The sequence below is a fragment of the Coregonus clupeaformis genome, unplaced genomic scaffold (genome assembly GCF_020615455.1).
Source record: "Coregonus clupeaformis isolate EN_2021a unplaced genomic scaffold, ASM2061545v1 scaf2332, whole genome shotgun sequence".
Classification (NCBI taxonomy): Eukaryota; Metazoa; Chordata; class Actinopteri; order Salmoniformes; family Salmonidae; genus Coregonus; species Coregonus clupeaformis.
The window spans coordinates 7,193-12,500 of NW_025535786.1; the positions used below are offsets into that span (position 1 = coordinate 7,193).

The 5,308-nt window shown below is 44.5% G+C and overlaps 1 protein-coding gene across 1 annotated transcript in view; it reads left to right on the forward strand.

Moving 5' to 3' along the window:
- The first annotated feature begins 4,537 nt into the window (after nt 1–4,537).
- gcgrb (glucagon receptor b) overlaps nt 4,538–5,308 on the forward strand; it is a 59,576-nt gene continuing 58,805 nt past the window's right edge. Inside the window, exon 1 of the mRNA XM_045219385.1 lies at nt 4,538–4,879. The gene's annotated coding sequence lies outside the window, so the exon portion shown is untranslated. The remainder of the gene's footprint in view (nt 4,880–5,308) is intronic.

The following is a 5,308-nucleotide window of genomic DNA, read 5'->3' on the forward strand; positions in this document are numbered from 1 at the left end:
CGGGAGTTAATCTTGTTAGAAGAGTTTAAAAATTGCTTACCCGAACGCATTGTAGTTTATCTGAACGAACAGAAAGTATCCTCACTGTCGGAAGCGTCTGTATTGGCAGACGAGTTTGTGTTGACGCATGAGAGCGTGTTTTCGGCTCGTACGGAGAGCAGGGCCGCAGAGTTGCTAACTTTTAGTCCTAGTCGACCAGCAGTACATCCAGCACGCCCAAAAGATGTGCGTCACTGTTTCTATTGTCATAAGGTGGGACATATGGTTAATGATTGCTTTCTGCTTAAACGCAAACAGGGAATGCCTCAGCACGCCAGGCCGCCAACGGGTGTTGGGCTGATTCGTACGGTTGTAAGGCCGGAATCAAGACAGAGGCCTCATAGTGAATGTGGTTTGAAAGTCCCTGTTCGAGATCACAGTTATGAACCGTTCATTTTTGAGGGGTTTGTTTCCATATCAGATGACGAAGCGTCTCAGCGTCCAGTTAGAATCCTCAGAGATACTGGTGCGGCGCAGTCGTTCATACTATCTGATGTGTTGCCCTTGTCCAATAATACATATTGTGGTTCCAGTGTGTTAGTACAAGGAATTGAAATGGGATTCGTCCCAGTGCCATTGCACTTTGTGAACGTACACTCTGAGTTAGTCAGTGGATTGTTCAGAGTTGGAGTATGTCCTATGTTGCCAGTAAAAGGTGTGACATTTATAATGGGCAACGATATTGCCGGAGGTGATACCCGTATTGGAGGTATTGGATAAAAGTGACCAGTCTCTCTCCGAGGAGCTGGCACAGGGTTATCCAGATGTGTTCCCCGCTTGTGCTGTCACACGTGCTCAAGCACGATAAGTGGGTGACGTGATAGATTTGTCGAACACGATTCTATTCAGAGAGTGTGACACAGAGGATAGCTTGGGTGCTACCTCTGGTAAGCTGGTGCAGTCTGACCAACAGTCCAGAGAAAGGAAGAAGGATGTGGAACTTGTTGCTGAGGCAATACAGTTACCAGTCACTCGTGAGCAGCTGATCGCTAACCAAAAGGTTGACATTAGCCTGGCTAAATGTTTTTCTAGTGTTGTCTCAGAGGAGGAGCTAAAGAAGAAAGACATGGCATCCTTCATTGATGGTAATCTCCTCATGCGTAAATGGACATCCCATGTTGACGCTGGCGGAGATTGGAATGCTGTTTACCAAATAATGATTCCTACAGCCTTTCGACAAAATGTTTTATCCCTTGCTCATGATCACCAGTGGTCCGGACATCTGGGAGTCACCAAGACTTATGATCGAGTTTTGCGACATTTATTTTGGCCTGGTTTAAAACAAGATGTGGCTCAGTTCTGTCGGACTTGCCACACCTGTCAAGTAACTGGGAAACCGAACCAGGTTATTCCTCCCGCGCCTCTTTGTCCCATACCTGCCATAGGTGAACCATTCGAACATGTGATGGTTGATTGTGTTGGACCATTACCAAAGACAAAATCTGGTAACCAGATTATGTGTGTGGCCACCAGGTACCCAGAGGCCATTCCTCTGCGAAGGATTACTGCTCCGGTGGTGAGTAAAGCGTTGATCAAATTCTTCTCAACTTTTGGGTTACCTAAGGTGATACAAACTGATCAGGGTATGAATTTCCTTTCTAAACTTTTCAAACAAGTGTTAAAATCCTTGTCAGTTACACACCGTGTGTCAAGCGCATATCACCCAGAGTCTCAGGGTGCGCTTGAACGTTGGCATCAGACACTGAAGTCTATGCTCCGTAAATATTGCTTGGAATCTGAGAAGGATTGGGATGAGGGAGTTTTGTTTGCTGTCCGTGAGACAGTACAGGAATCCTTAGGGTTCAGCCCAGCTGAACTGGTGTTTGGACACACCATGAGAGGACCTATGAAAGTCCTTAAGGATCAGTTTTTATCACAAGAGTTGTGTGTGAAAGAAAATGTGTTGGACTACGTTAGTCGCTTTCGTGAGCGCCTACATGGTGCCTGTGCTCTAGCAAAGGAAGCGCTGTCTTCCTCACAGAAACCGATGAAACGGCACTATGACACCCAGGCTGTTTCTCGTTCACTGCAGCCAGGTGACCAAGTTCTTGTATTGTTGCCGGTGCCAGGAGCGTCATTGTCAGCACGTTTCTCTGGTCCTTATGTAATTGAAAAGAAACTAAGTGAAACTGACTACGTGATACAGACTCCTGATAGAAAACGCCAATCTCGTGTGTGCCACGTTAACATGTTGATCTTTGAATTTTGGGTGTTGTGATGGTACGTGTGTCGCAAACCATTGTGGTTTGCTCTTTTAAGGGTGGGAGTGTTACGGATACAGGTATCCTGTGTCTTTTTGTGTTTTTCCTCTCCTTCTGCCCTAATCACAGGTGTCCTGTATGTTCCTGATTGGTGGTCATTGGGGTGTCTGCTGATTGCTGAGGTGGACCAATCAGTGGACATTCCTCTGCATTGCACCACCTGTTTCTGGTTTTTCAATCACACATCCCATTGTTTAAAAGCCGGTCAGTTGTGTTTGTTGTTAGAGACTATTTCCGTATGTGAGTATGGATACTGTGGTGTCCTGTGTTTTGTGTACTCACTCATTTGCTGTTTACTCTGTTTGGTAACTTTGTTAGACTATTTTCCGTATGTGAGTATGGATACTGTGGTGTTCTGTGTTTTGTGTACTCACTAAGTTGCTGGTTACTCTGTTTGGTAACTTTGTGTGTTTCTGGGAAAAGGGGAGTTTAAGCAAGTTGCCCTTGGGCGTACATTACCCGTAGGAAGAAAACTGTCTAAAAACACTAGTTAGACCTGAGCGGACCACCCACTGTACTTTTGTATGATTAGCAGTAGCTTAGCGGTTCTTGAGGCAGGCAAGATCAGTTTAGGGGTGTTTTACACTATTGTTTCATTTCTTGGGTCCTGCTCAGCCCTTTTTCCCAAACCTTTACCGTGTGTTCAAAAATAAGCCTTTTATGTTTGACGGTAGTTTATGGTTGTCGTGTAGTTTTTGTTCTCACTGTTCCATGTCACGCTTATAATTTGCATGAATTATGTTACGGGTCTCATGTCCATCCACCCTAGACGTTTAAAGCCAGGGGGTTCGTAACACAGAGCCTCAATATTGATCTATCTAAGACTCTTTTCAAACACTGAACAAAAATATAAATGCAACATGTAAAGTGTTGTTCCCATGTTTCATGAGCTGAAATAAAAGATCAATGTCGTTTTAGAGAATTTTTCAGTATGTCCAACCGGTCTCACAACCGCAGACCACGTGTAACCACGCCAGCTCAGGACCTCCACATTAGGCTTATTCACCTGCGGGATCCTCTAAGGCCAGCCACCCGAACAGCTGACGAAACTGAGGAGTATTTCTGTCTGTAATAAAGCCCTTTTGTGGGGAAAAACTCATTCTGATTGGCTGGGCCTGGCTCCCAAGTGCCAGGCCCAGCCCTCACAGGCCCACCCATGGCTGCACCCCTACCCAGTCATGTGAAATCCATAAATTAGGGCCTAATGAATTTATTTCAATTGACTAATTTCCTTATATGAATTGTAACTCAGTAAAATCGTTGAAATTGTTTCATGTTGCGTTTATATTTTTGTTCAGTATATATTCTGAACAGAGAGAAAGAAAACGAACACACCAGTTTAACACAAGTAACCGTTACCTACATCCCAGCGCGGAGACGGTTGACTGGCATTCATAGCCATTTGTATACATAGTGTAATTGTTATGGTGTATTGCGTAAGTTTGGATAAAAAGACTAGCACAAATGTATCGGCTGCAGTTCTAGATGAGGCTGACGTTTTCGAAGCCTCTTGTGAGGTATCTTCCCTCTCTCTTTTCTCTATGATCATGTCCCAGCAAGCTCTCACAGTCACACTGAAGAATTAGACGTTCATCCAAATGTCAAATGTCGAAGTGTTTTTCTTGCTCCTGCTACTCTGTAGGTTTAGAAGTTAAGGGTTAGATTTAGACACTCATTCAGAATGGTTCGGGTTTGAGATAGGGTAACCAACATTACGTTTAGCCGCTTATTCCAAATGGGTAAGGCATAGGGTTAAAAAAAAACACAACATATAGTCAACATCTGGGGTTGAACACGCAACCTTCTGACCCAGAGTCACAAACCTACACTGTCGCACCTAGTGGCCGGTTTTGAAGGGCATTTCCCAACTTCCTCAGGACATGGCTATATGTCCAACGTCGACGTTAATCTTGAACGACTCGGCTGCATTTCTTCCTTTCTGCTTTCTCTCTCTCTCTGCTTTCTCTGAACCTTCTATCTCCATCACCTTGCTCTTATCTAGGCCTATCTCTCTCCATCCATTTCCATATAATACGCCCTCGAAGTTTTCGAATTCTTTATTTATATTTTCATTTGATTTCATGTCTATATTAAATTATTAATTAATAGAATACTCGGAAGTTCCTCAAAGGACTCGCGGAGCGTCCCTGCCGACGTCACCCTAGAGCAGAAAAAAACGCCTCTTCTTTTTTTTCCGCGAGTCGCGCATTTCTCCCTTCTCCTTTCAGCACCGGATACCGTCCGACGCGCACGACTCGGGTGCTTCTCGCTCCTGGGACAAGATCAGGAAAAAATAGACAAAACAGAAACATTTAACGACCTTGATCAGGAACAAACCTTTACAATGAGTTATTGACTCTCTCATTTAGTCACAAATCACCGAACTCCATGGACGAAGTATAACCATATTAACGTTTTTTTCCCCCCTTTCGATGTTCCTTTTTGACTGTTGAACTTGTTTGGGGCTATGCGTGCGGGTTGGATGTGGATGTTACCTGTGTCCGTGGCTGTGGCTGGAAGATGAGCGCCGGCGTGAGGGTGACTGGGGACGCGACAGGAACTCATAATATGCAGTCAAGGTAAAGGGCTTATATTCATTCACCCTCCAGGCTGTGACTAGTGGGGGGTTCTAGGAGCGCTGACTCGCTGGTTCAAGCCCGGCTTCGGCCATTCATTACCCTGTAGTCGCTACCTGACTGGGTGAGTTTGTTGTCTTTATTGCTATAGCTGCCTTGACCGGAGAGTGAGAACTGACGTTTTGAAGTTGAGTAAAAAATACAGTTGATCTGTTGTTGGTATCTGTTGTGTTTCTAGCCTATACGGTAGCTCTCCCTTTGACATCACATTAAGAGCGTATACAGACCTCCCGTTTCACCGTAGGCAACTTTACGCACACTGGTTGACTTCATCTTTGCTGTATTAAACTATGGTTAGCATAATGTTAATGTTTGTTTCGATGGTTATAATACTACAACTTAAAAACAATAATGTATAGGTCTATTTCTAAC